This window comes from Amblyomma mixtum, unplaced genomic scaffold (assembly GCF_055824585.1).
Source record: "Amblyomma mixtum isolate Tamu unplaced genomic scaffold, ASM5582458v1 scaffold_20, whole genome shotgun sequence".
Classification (NCBI taxonomy): domain Eukaryota; kingdom Metazoa; phylum Arthropoda; class Arachnida; order Ixodida; family Ixodidae; genus Amblyomma; species Amblyomma mixtum.
The window spans coordinates 698,371-711,845 of record NW_028317717.1 but is presented as its reverse complement, the minus strand read 5'-3'; positions in this window follow the sequence as shown (position 1 = coordinate 711,845).

The window sequence follows — 13,475 nt, the reverse complement described above, 5'->3', positions numbered from 1 at the left end:
CTCCAGGTGGCGTTGTCTCCGTCGATGACGTCACAGGACGAGTCTCGTTCCGCGGTGTCACGCAACGGAGACACCAGATGACAGGTAAGGCTTTCGATGATACGATGGGTCGATGGCGAGAAGCTTGCACGATGCCCAGTCTTGGTAAGCTTGCGGCAGGATACGAGTATCTAGAAAGCAGAGAGCACAAGTCACCGGTATGCTCTCGTGGCCGCGAATGTGAACAGACTGAAGGCGAAGCCCGTTCTCTGCTGCTACTCGCTCCCAGTTGTCGCCTCTCGAAAACAGTCCGAGATGGTCGCGAAATATACGGTTCAAAGTATCCGTCATGTAGGTTAAATAAATTCACCACATGTGAACAGACTGAAGACGAAGCCCGTTCTCTGCTGCTACTCGCTGCCAGTTGTCGCCTCTCGAAAAGAGTTCGAGATGGTCGCGAAATATACGGTTGAAAGTATCTGTCATGTAGGTTAAATAAATTCACCACATGTGAACAGACTGAATGCGAAGCCCTTTTTCTGCTGCTACTCGCACCCACTTGTCGCCTCTCGAAAAGAGTTCGAGATGGTCGCGAAATATACGGTTGAAAGTATCCATCATGTAGATTAAATAAATTCACCACATGTGAACAGACTTAAGGCGAAGCCCGTTCTCTGCTGCTACTCGCTCCCAGTTGTCGCCTCTCGAAAAGAGTTCGACATGGTTGCGAAATATGCGGTTGAAAGTATCCGTCATGTAGGTTAAATAAATTCACCACATGTGAACAGACTGAAGGCGAAGCCCGTTCTCTGCTGCTAGTGGCTCCCATTTGTCGCCTCACAAAAAAGGACCGAGTGTGCCGAGAAATATACGGTTGAAACCATCCGTCATGTAGGTTAATTAAATTCACCACATGTGAACAAACTGAAGGCGAAGCCCGTTCTCTGGTGCTACTGGCTCCCAATGGTCGCCTCTCAAAAATGGACCTAGTGTGCCGAGAAATATACGGTTGAAAGCATCCGTCATGTAGGTTAATTAAATTCACCACATGTGAACAGACTGAAGGCGAAACCCGTTCTCTGCTGCTACTCGCTCCCAGCTGTCGCCTCTCGAAAACAGTTCGAGATGGTCGCGAAATATACGGTTGAAAGTATCCGTCATGTAGGTTAAATAAATTCACCACATGTGAACAGACTGAAGGCGAAGCCCGTTCTCTGCTGCTACTGGCACTCAGTTGTCGCCTCTCGAAAAGAGTTCGAGATGGTCGCGAAATATACGGTTGAAAGTATCCGTCATGTAGGTTAAATAAATTCACCACATGTGAACAGACTGAAGGCGAAGCCCGTTCTCTGCTGCTACTGGCACTCAATTGTCGCCTCTCAAAAAAGGACCGAGTGTGCCGAGATATATACGGTGGAAAGTATCCTTCCTTGTAGGTTAATTAAATTCACCACATGTGAACAGACTGAAGGCGAAGCCCGTTCTCTGCTGCTACTCGCACTCAGTTGTCGCCTCTCGGAAAGAGTTGGAGATGGTCGCGAAGTATACGGTTGAAAGTATCCGTCATATAGGTTAAATAAATTCACCACATGTGAACAGACTGAAGGCGAAGCCCGTTCTCTCCTGCTACTCGCTCCCAGTTGTCGCCTCTCGAAAAGAGTTCGAGATGGTCGCGAAATATACGGTGGAAAGTATCCGTCATGTAGGATAAATAAATTCACCACATGTGAACAGACTGAAGGCGAAGGCCGTTCTCTGCTGCTACTCGCTGCCAGTTGTCGCCTCTCGAAAAACAGTTCGAGATGGTCGCGAAATATATGGTTGAAAGTATCTGTCATGTAGGTTACATAAATTCACCACATGTGAACAGACTGAAGGCGAAGCCCGTTCTCTGCTACTACTCGCTCCCAGTTGTCGCCTCTCGAAAAGAGTTCGAGATGGTCGCGAAATATACGGTTGAAAGTATCCGTCATGTAGGATAAATAAATTCACCATATGTGAACAGACTGAAGGCGAAACCCGTTCTCTACTGCTACTGGCACTCAGTTGCCGCCTCTCGAAAAGAGTTCGAGATAGTCGCGAAATGTAGGGTTGAAAGTATCCGTCATGTAGGTTAAATAAATTCACCACATGTGAACAGACTGAAGGCGAAGCCCGTTCTCTGCTGCTACTGGCACTCAGTTGTCGCCTTTCGAAAAGAGTTCGAGATGGTCGCGAAATATACGGTTGAAAGTATCCGTCATGTAGGTTAAATAAATTCACCACATGTGAACAGACTGAAGGCGAAGCCCGTTCTCTGCTGCTACTGGCACTCAGTTGTCGCCTCTCGAAAAGAGTTCGAGATGGTCGCGAAATATACGGTTGAAAGTATCCGTCATGTAGGTTAAATAAATTCACCACATGTGAACAGACTGAAGGCGAAGCCCGTTCTCTGCTGCTACTCGCACTCAGTTGTCGCCTCTCGGAAAGAGTTGGAGATGGTCGCGAAATATACGGTTGAAAGTATCCGTCATATAGGTTAAATAAATTCACCACATGTGAACAGACTGAAGGCGAAGCCCGTTCTCTGCTGCTACTCGCACTCAGTTGTCGCCTCTCGGAAAGAGTTGGAGATGGTCGCGAAGTATACGGTTGAAAGTATCCGTCATATAGGTTAAATAAATTCACCACATGTGAACAGACTGAAGGCGAAGCCCGTTCTCTCCTGCTACTCGCTCCCAGTTGTCGCCTCTCGAAAAGAGTTCGAGATGGTCGCGAAATATACGGTGGAAAGTATCCGTCATGTAGGATAAATAAATTCACCACATGTGAACAGACTGAAGGCGAAGGCCGTTCTCTGCTGCTACTCGCTGCCAGTTGTCGCCTCTCGAAAAACAGTTCGAGATGGTCGCGAAATATATGGTTGAAAGTATCTGTCATGTAGGTTACATAAATTCACCACATGTGAACAGACTGAAGGCGAAGCCCGTTCTCTGCTACTACTCGCTCCCAGTTGTCGCCTCTCGAAAAGAGTTCGAGATGGTCGCGAAATATACGGTTGAAAGTATCCGTCATGTAGGATAAATAAATTCACCATATGTGAACAGACTGAAGGCGAAACCCGTTCTCTACTGCTACTGGCACTCAGTTGCCGCCTCTCGAAAAGAGTTCGAGATAGTCGCGAAATGTAGGGTTGAAAGTATCCGTCATGTAGGTTAAATAAATTCACCACATGTGAACAGACTGAAGGCGAAGCCCGTTCTCTGCTGCTACTGGCACTCAGTTGTCGCCTCTCGAAAAGAGTTCGAGATGGTCGCGAAATATACGGTTGAAAGTATCCGTCATGTAGGTTAAATAAATTCACCACATGTGAACAGACTGAAGGCGAAGCCCGTTCTCTGCTGCTACTGGCACTCAGTTGTCGCCTCTCGAAAAGAGTTCGAGATGGTCGCGAAATATACGGTTGAAAGTATCCGTCATGTAGGTTAAATAAATTCACCACATGTGAACAGACTGAAGGCGAAGCCCGTTCTCTGCTGCTACTCGCACTCAGTTGTCGCCTCTCGGAAAGAGTTGGAGATGGTCGCGAAATATACGGTTGAAAGTATCCGTCATATAGGTTAAATAAATTCACCACATGTGAACAGACTGAAGGCGAAGCCCGTTCTCTCCTGCTACTCGCTCCCAGTTGTCGCCTCTCGAAAAGAGTTCGAGATGGTCGCGAAATATACGGTGGAAAGTATCCGTCATGTAGGATAAATAAATTCACCACATGTGAACAGACTGAAGGCGAAGCCCGTTCTCTGCTGCTACTGGCACTCAGTTGTCGCCTCTCGAAAAGAGTTCGAGATGGTCGTGAAATATAGGGTTGTAAGGATCCGTCCATGTAGGTTAATTAAATTCACCACATGTGAACAGACTGAAGGCGACGCCCGTTCTCTGCTGCTACTCGCTCCCAGTTGTCGCCTCTCGAAAAGAGTTCGAGATGGTCGCGAAATATACGGTAGAAAGTATCCGTCATGTAGGTTAAATAAATTCACCACATGTGCACAGACTGAAGGCGAAGCCCGTTCTCTGCTGCTACTCGCTCCCAGTTGTCACCTCTCGAAAAGAGTTCGAGATGGTTGCGAAATATAGGGTTGTAAGGATCCGTCCATGTAGGATTAATGAATTCTCCACATGTGAACAGACTGAAGGCGAAGCCCGTTCTCTGCTGCTACTCGCTCCGAGTTGTCACCTCTCGAAAATAGTTCGAGATGGGCGCGAAATATAGGGTTGTAAGGATCCGTCCATGTAGGTTAAATAAATTCTCAACATGTGAACAGACTGAAGGCGAAGCCCGTTCTCTGCTGCTACTGGCTCCCAATGGTCGCCTCTCAAAAAAGGACCGAGTGTGCCGAGATATATACGGTGGAAAGTATCCTTCCTTGTAGGTTAATTAAATTCACCACATGTGAACAGACTGAAGGCGAAGCCCGTTCTCTGCTGCTACTGGCACTCAGTTGTCGCCTCTCGAAAAGAGTTCGAGATGGTCGCGAAATATACGGTTGAAAGTATCCGTCATATAGGTTAAATAAATTCACCACATGTGAACAGACTGAAGGCGAAGCCCGTTCTATGCTGCTACTCGCTCCCAGTTGTCGCCTCTCGAAAAGAGTTCGAGATGGGCGCGAAATATACGGTTGAAAGTATCCGTCATGTAGGCTAAATAAATTCACAAAATGTGGGCAGACTGAAGGCGAACCCCGTTCTCTGCTGCTACTCGCTCCCAGTTGTCGCCTCTCGAAAAGAGTTCGACATGGTTGCGAAATATGCGGTTGAAAGTATCCGTCATGTAGGTTAATTAAATTCACCACATGTGAACAAACTGAAGGCGAAGCCCGTTCTCTGGTGCTACTGGCTCCCAATGGTCGCCTCTCAAAAATGGACCTAGTGTGCCGAGAAATATACGGTTGAAAGCATCCGTCATGTAGGTTAATTAAATTCACCACATGTGAACAGACTGAAGGCGAAACCCGTTCTCTGCTGCTACTCGCTCCCAGTTGTCGCCTCTCGAAAACAGTTCGAGATGGTCGCGAAATATACGGTTGAAAGCATCCGTCATGTAGGTTAAATAAATTCACCACATGTGAACAGACTGAAGACGAAGCCCGTTCTCTGCTGCTACTGGCTCCCACTTGTCGCCTCTCGAAAAGAGCTCGAGATGGTCGCGAAATATACGGTTGAAAGTATCCATCATGTAGATTAAATAAATTCACCACATGTGAACAGACTGAAGGCGAAGCCCGTTCTCTGCTGCTACTGGCACCCATTTGTCGCCTCTCGAAAAGCGTTCGAGATGGTCGCGAAATATAGGGTTGAAAGGATCCGTCCATGTAGATTAATTAAATTCACCACATGTGAACAGACTGACGTCGAAGCTTGTTCTCTGCTGCTACTCGCTCCCAGTTGTCGCCTCTCGAAAAGTGTTCGAGATGGTCGCGAAATATACGGTTGAAAGTGTCCGTCATGTAGGTTAAATAAATTCACCACATGTGAACAGACTGAAGGCGAAGCCCGTTCTCTGCTGCTACTGGCACTCAGTTGTCGCCTCTCGAAAAGAGTTCGAGATGGTCGCGAAATATACGGTTGAAAGTATCCGTCATGTAGGTTAAATAAATTCACCACATGTGAACAGACTGAAGGCGAAGCCCGTTCTCTGCTGCTACTGGCACTCAGTTGTCGCCTCTCGAAAAGAGTTCGAGATGGTCGCGAAATATACGGTTGAAAGTATCCGTCATGTAGGTTAAATAAATTCACCACATGTGAACAGACTGAAGGCGAAGCCCGTTCTCTGCTGCTACTCGCTCCCAGTTGTCGCCTCTCGAAAAGACTTCAAGATGGTTGCGAAATATACGGTTGAAAGTATCCGTCATGTAGGTTAAATAAATTCACTACATGTGAACAGACTGAAGGCGAAGCTTGTTCTCTGCTGCTACTGGCACTCAGTTGTCGCCTCTCGAAAAGAGTTCGAGATGGTCGCGAAATATACGGTTGAAAGTATCCGTCATGTAGGTTAAATAAATTCACCACATGTGAACAGACTGAAGGCGAAGCCCGTTCTCTGCTGCTACTGGCACTCAGTTGTCGCCTCTCGAAAAGAGTTCGAGATGGTCGCGAAATATACGGTTGAAAGTATCCGTCATGTAGGTTAAATAAATTCACCACATGTGAACAGACTGAAGGCGAAGCCCGTTCTCTGCTGCTACTCGCACTCAGTTGTCGCCTCTCGGAAAGAGTTGGAGATGGTCGCGAAGTATACGGTTGAAAGTATCCGTCATATAGGTTAAATAAATTCACCACATGTGAACAGACTGAAGGCGAAGCCCGTTCACTGCTGCTACTGGCACTCAGTTGTCGCCTTTCGAAAAGAGTTCGAGATGGTCGCGAAATATACGGTTGAAAGTATCCGTCATATAGGTTAAATAAATTCACCACATGTGAACAGACTGAAGGCGAAGCCCGTTCTCTCCTGCTACTCGCTCCCAGTTGTCGCCTCTCGAAAAGAGTTCGAGATGGTCGCGAAATATACGGTGGAAAGTATCCGTCATGTGGGATAAATAAATTCACCACATGTGAACAGACTGAAGGCGAAGGCCGTTCTCTGCTGCTACTCGCTGCCAGTTGTCGCCTCTCGAAAAGAGTTCGAGATGGTCGCGAAATATATGGTTGAAAGTATCTGTCATGTAGGTTACATAAATTCACCACATGTGAACAGACTTAAGGCGAAGCCCGTTCTCTGCTACTACTCGCTCCCAGTTGTCGCCTCTCGAAAAGAGTTCGAGATGGTCGCGAAATATACGGTTGAAAGTATCCGTCATGTAGGATAAATAAATTCACCATATGTGAACAGACTGAAGGCGAAACCCGTTCTCTACTGCTACTGGCACTCAGTTGCCGCCTCTCGAAAAGAGTTCGAGATAGTCGCGAAATGTAGGGTTGAAAGTATCCGTCATGTAGGTTAAATAAATTCACCACATGTGAACAGACTGAAGGCGAAGCCCGTTCTCTGCTGCTACTGGCACTCAGTTGTCGCCTCTCGAAAAGAGTTCGAGATGGTCGCGAAATATACGGTTGAAAGTGTCCGTCATGTAGGTTAAATAAATTCACCACATGTGAACAGACTGAAGGCGAAGCCCGTTCTCTGCTGCTACTCGCTCCCAGTTGTCGCCTCTCGAAAAGACTTCAAGATGGTTGCGAAATATACGGTTGAAAGTATCCGTCATGTAGGTTAAATAAATTCACTACATGTGAACAGACTGAAGGCGAAGCTTGTTCTCTGCTGCTACTGGCACTCAGTTGTCGCCTCTCGAAAAGAGTTCGAGATGGTCGCGAAATATACGGTTGAAAGTATCCGTCATGTAGGTTAAATAAATTCACCACATGTGAACAGACTGAAGGCGAAGCCCGTTCTCTGCTGCTACTGGCACTCAGTTGTCGCCTCTCGAAAAGAGTTCGAGATGGTCGCGAAATATACGGTTGAAAGTATCCGTCATGTAAGTTAAATAAATTCACCACATGTGAACAGACTGAAGGCGAAGCCCGTTCTCTGCTGCTACTCGCACTCAGTTGTCGCCTCTCGGAAAGAGTTGGAGATGGTCGCGAAGTATACGGTTGAAAGTATCCGTCATGTAGGTTAAATAAATTCACCACATGTGAACAGACTGAAGACGAAGCCCGTTCTCTGCTGCTACTCGCTGCCAGTTGTCGCCTCTCGAAAAGAGTTCGAGATGGTCGCGAAATATACGGTTGAAAGTATCTGTCATGTAGGTTAAATAAATTCACCACATGTGAACAGACTGAATGCGAAGCCCTTTTTCTGCTGCTACTCGCACCCACTTGTCGCCTCTCGAAAAGAGTTCGAGATGGTCGCGAAATATACGGTTGAAAGTATCCATCATGTAGATTAAATAAATTCACCACATGTGAACAGACTTAAGGCGAAGCCCGTTCTCTGCTGATACTCGCTCCCAGTTGTCGCCTCTCGAAAAGAGTTCGACATGGTTGCGAAATATGCGGTTGAAAGTATCCGTCATGTAGGTTAAATAAATTCACCACATGTGAACAGACTGAAGGCGAAGCCCGTTCTCTGCTGCTAGTGGCTCCCATTTGTCGCCTCACAAAAAAGGACCGAGTGTGCCGAGAAATATACGGTTGAAACCATCCGTCATGTAGGCTAATGAAATTCACCACATGTGAACAAACTGAAGGCGAAGCCCGTTCTCTGGTGCTACTGGCTCCCAATGGTCGCCTCTCAGAAATGGACCTAGTGTGCCGAGAAATATACGGTTGAAAGCATCCGTCATGTAGGGTAATTAAATTCACCACATGTGAACAGACTGAAGGCGAAACCCGTTCTCTGCTGCTACTCGCTCCCAGTTGTCGCCTCTCGAAAACAGTTCGAGATGGTCGCGAAATATACGGTTGAAAGCATCCGTCATGTAGGATAAATAAATTCACCACATGTGAACAGACTGAAGACGAAGCCCGTTCTCTGCTGCTACTGGCTCCCACTTGTCGCCTCTCGAAAAGAGCTCGAGATGGTCGCGAAATATACGGTTGAAAGTATCCATCATGTAGATTAAATAAATTCACCACATGTGAACAGACTGAAGGCGAAGCCCGTTCTCTGCTGCTACTGGCACCCATTTGTCGCCTCTCGAAAAGCGTTCGAGATGGTCGCGAAATATAGGGTTGAAAGGATCCGTCCATGTAGATTAATTAAATTCACCACATGTGAACAGACTGACGGCGAAGCTTGTTCTCTGCTGCTACTCGCTCCCAGTTGTCGCCTCTCGAAAAGTGTTCGAGATGGTCGCGAAATATACGGTTGAAAGTGTCCGTCATGTAGGTTAAATAAATTCACCACATGTGAACAGACTGAAGGCGAAGCCCGTTCTCTGCTGCTACTCGCTCCCAGTTGTCGCCTCTCGAAAAGACTTCAAGATGGTTGCGAAATATACGGTTGAAAGTATCCGTCATGTAGGTTAAATAAATTCACTACATGTGAACAGACTGAAGGCGAAGCTTGTTCTCTGCTGCTACTGGCACTCAGTTGTCGCCTCTCGAAAAGACTTCAAGATGGTTGCGAAATATACGGTTGAAAGTATCCGTCATGTAGGTTAAATAAATTCACTACATGTGAACAGACTGAAGGCGAAGCTTGTTCTCTGCTGCTACTGGCACTCAGTTGTCGCCTCTCGAAAAGAGTTCGAGATGGTCGCGAAATATACGGTTGAAAGTATCCGTCATGTAGGTTAAATAAATTCACCACATGTGAACAGACTGAAGGCGAAGCCCGTTCTCTGCTGCTACTGGCACTGAGTTGTCGCCTCTCGAAAAGAGTTCGAGATGGTCGCGAAGTATACGGTTGAAAGTATCCGTCATATAGGTTAAATAAATTCACCACATGTGAACAGACTGAAGGCGAAGCCCGTTCTCTCCTGCTACTCGCTCCCAGTTGTCGCCTCTCGAAAAGAGTTCGAGATGGTCGCGAAATATACGGTGGAAAGTATCCGTCATGTAGGATAAATAAATTCACCACATGTGAACAGACTGAAGGCGAAGGCCGTTCTCTGCTGCTACTCGCTGCCAGTTGTCGCCTCTCGAAAAACAGTTCGAGATGGTCGCGAAATATATGGTTGAAAGTATCTGTCATGTAGGTTACATAAATTCACCACATGTGAACAGACTGAAGGCGAAGCCCGTTCTCTGCTACTACTGGCTCCCAGTTGTCGCCTCTCGAAAAGAGTTCGAGATGGTCGCGAAATATACGGTTGAAAGTATCCGTCATGTAGGATAAATAAATTCACCATATGTGAACAGACTGAAGGCGAAACCCGTTCTCTACTGCTACTGGCACTCAGTTGCCGCCTCTCGAAAAGAGTTCGAGATAGTCGCGAAATGTAGGGTTGAAAGTATCCGTCATGTAGGTTAAATAAATTCACCACATGTGAACAGACTGAAGGCGAAGCCCGTTCTCTGCTGCTACTGGCACTCAGTTGTCGCCTCTCGAAAAGAGTTCGAGATGGTCGCGAAATATACGGTTGAAAGTATCCGTCATGTAGGTTAAATAAATTCACCACATGTGAACAGACTGAAGGCGAAGCCCGTTCTCTGCTGCTACTGGCACTCAGTTGTCGCCTCTCGAAAAGAGTTCGAGATGGTCGCGAAATATACGGTTGAAAGTATCCGTCATATAGGTTAAATAAATTCACCACATGTGAACAGACTGAAGGCGAAGCCCGTTCTCTGCTGCTACTCGCACTCAATTGTCGCCTCTCGGAAAGAGTTGGAGATGGTCGCGAAATATACGGTTGAAAGTATCCGTCATATAGGTTAAATAAATTCACCACATGTGAACAGACTGAAGGCGAAGCCCGTTCTCTCCTGCTACTCGCTCCCAGTTGTCGCCTCTCGAAAAGAGTTCGAGATGGTCGCGAAATATACGGTGGAAAGTATCCGTCATGTAGGATAAATAAATTCACCACATGTGAACAGACTGAAGGCGAAGCCCGTTCTCTGCTGCTACTGGCACTCAATTGTCGCCTCTCGAAAAGAGTTCGAGATGGTCGTGAAATATAGGGTTGTAAGGATCCGTCCATGTAGGTTAATTAAATTCACCACATGTGAACAGACTGAAGGCGACGCCCGTTCTCTGCTGCTACTCGCTCCCAGTTGTCGCCTCTCGAAAAGAGTTCGAGATGGTCGCGAAATATACGGTAGAAAGTATCCGTCATGTAGGTTAAATAAATTCACCACATGTGCACAGACTGAAGGCGAAGCCCGTTCTCTGCTGCTACTCGCTCCCAGTTGTCACCTCTCGAAAAGAGTTCGAGATGGTTGCGAAATATAGGGTTGTAAGGATCCGTCCATGTAGGATTAATGAATTCTCCACATGTGAACAGACTGAAGGCGAAGCCCGTTCTCTGCTGCTACTCGCTCCGAGTTGTCACCTCTCGAAAAGAGTTCGAGATGGGCGCGAAATATAGGGTTGTAAGGATCCGTCCATGTAGGTTAAATAAATTCTCAACATGTGAACAGACTGAAGGCGAAGCCCGTTCTCTGCTGCTACTGGCTCCCAATGGTCGCCTCTCAAAAAAGGACCGAGTGTGCCGAGATATATACGGTGGAAAGTATCCTTCCTTGTAGGTTAATTAAATTCACCACATGTGAACAGACTGAAGGCGAAGCCCGTTCTCTGCTGCTACTCGCTCCCAGTTGTCGCCTCTCGAAAAGAGTTCGAGATGGGCGCGAAATATACGGTTGAAAGTATCCGTCATGTAGGCTAAATAAATTCACAAAATGTGGGCAGACTGAAGGCGAACCCCGTTCTCTGCTGCTACTCGCTCCCAGTTGTCGCCTCTCGAAAAGAGTTCCACATGGTTGCGAAATATGCGGTTGAAAGTATCCGTCATGTAGGTTAATTAAATTCACCACATGTGAACAAACTGAAGGCGAAGCCCGTTCTCTGGTGCTACTGGCTCCCAATGGTCGCCTCTCAAAAATGGACCTAGTGTGCCGAGAAATATACGGTTGAAAGCATCCGTCATGTAGGTTAAATAAATTCACCACATGTGAACAGACTGAAGACGAAGCCCGTTCTCTGCTGCTACTGGCTCCCACTTGTCGCCTCTCGAAAAGAGCTCGAGATGGTCGCGAAATATACGGTTGAAAGTATCCATCATGTAGATTAAATAAATTCACCACATGTGAACAGACTGAAGGCGAAGTCCGTTCTCTGCTGCTACTGGCACCCATTTGTCGCCTCTCGAAAAGCGTTCGAGATGGTCGCGAAATATAGGGTTGAAAGGATCCGTCCATGTAGATTAATTAAATTCACCACATGTGAACAGACTGACGGCGAAGCTTGTTCTCTGCTGCAACTCGCTCCCAGTTGTCGCCTCTCGAAAAGTGTTCGAGATGGTCGCGAAATATACGGTTGAAAGTGTCCGTCATGTAGGTTAAATAAATTCACCACATGTGAACAGACTGAAGGCGAAGCCCGTTCTCTGCTGCTACTCGCTCCCAGTTGTCGCCTCTCGAAAAGACTTCAAGATGGTTGCGAAATATACGGTTGAAAGTATCCGTCATGTAGGTTAAATAAATTCACTACATGTGAACAGACTGAAGGCGAAGCTTGTTCTCTGCTGCTACTGGCACTCAGTTGTCGCCTCTCGAAAAGAGTTCGAGATGGTCGCGAAATATACGGTTGAAAGTATCCGTCATGTAGGTTAAATAAATTCACCACATGTGAACAGACTGAAGGCGAAGCCCGTTCTCTGCTGCTACTGGCACTCAGTTGTCGCCTCTCGAAAAGAGTTCGAGATGGTCGCGAAATATACGGTTGAAAGTATCCGTCATGTAGGTTAAATAAATTCACCACATGTGAACAGACTGAAGGCGAAGCCCGTTCTCTGCTGCTACTCGCACTCAGTCGTCGCCTCTCGGAAAGAGTTGGAGATGGTCGCGAAGTATACGGTTGAACGTATCCGTCATATAGGTTAAATAAATTCACCACATGTGAACAGACTGAAGGCGAAGCCCGTTCACTGCTGCTACTGGCACTCAGTTGTCGCCTTTCGAAAAGAGTTCGAGATGGTCGCGAAATATACGGTTGAAAGTATCCGTCATATAGGTTAAATAAATTCACCACATGTGAACAGACTGAAGGCGAAGCCCGTTCTCTCCTGCTCCTCGCTCCCAGTTGTCGCCTCTCGAAAAGAGTTCGAGATGGTCGCGAAATATACGGTGGAAAGTATCCGTCATGTAGGATAAATAAATTCACCACATGTGAACAGACTGAAGGCGAAGGCCGTTCTCTGCTGCTACTCGCTGCCAGTTGTCGCCTCTCGAAAAGAGTTCGAGATGGTCGCGAAATATATTGTTGAAAGTATCTGTCATGTAGGTTACATAAATTCACCACATGTGAACAGACTTAAGGCGAAGCCCGTTCTCTGCTACTACTCGCTCCCAGTTGTCGCCTCTCGAAAAGAGTTCGAGATGGTCGCGAAATATACGGTTGAAAGTATCCGTCATGTAGGATAAATAAATTCACCATATGTGAACAGACTGAAGGCGAAACCCGTTCTCTACTGCTACTGGCACTCAGTTGCCGCCTCTCGAAAAGAGTTCGAGATAGTCGCGAAATGTAGGGTTGAAAGTATCCGTCATGTAGGTTAAATAAATTCACCACATGTGAACAGACTGAAGGCGAAGCCCGTTCTCTGCTGCTACTGGCACTCAGTTGTCGCCTCTCGAAAAGAGTTCGAGATGGTCGCGAAATATACGGTTGAAAGTATCCGTCATATAGGATAAATAACTTCACCATATGTGAACAGACTGAAGGCGAAACCCGTTCTCTACTGCTACTGGCACTCAGTTGCCGCCTCTCGAAAAGAGTTCGAGATAGTCGCGAAATGTAGGGTTGAAAGTATCCGTCATGTAGGTTAAATAAATTCACCACATGTGAACAGACT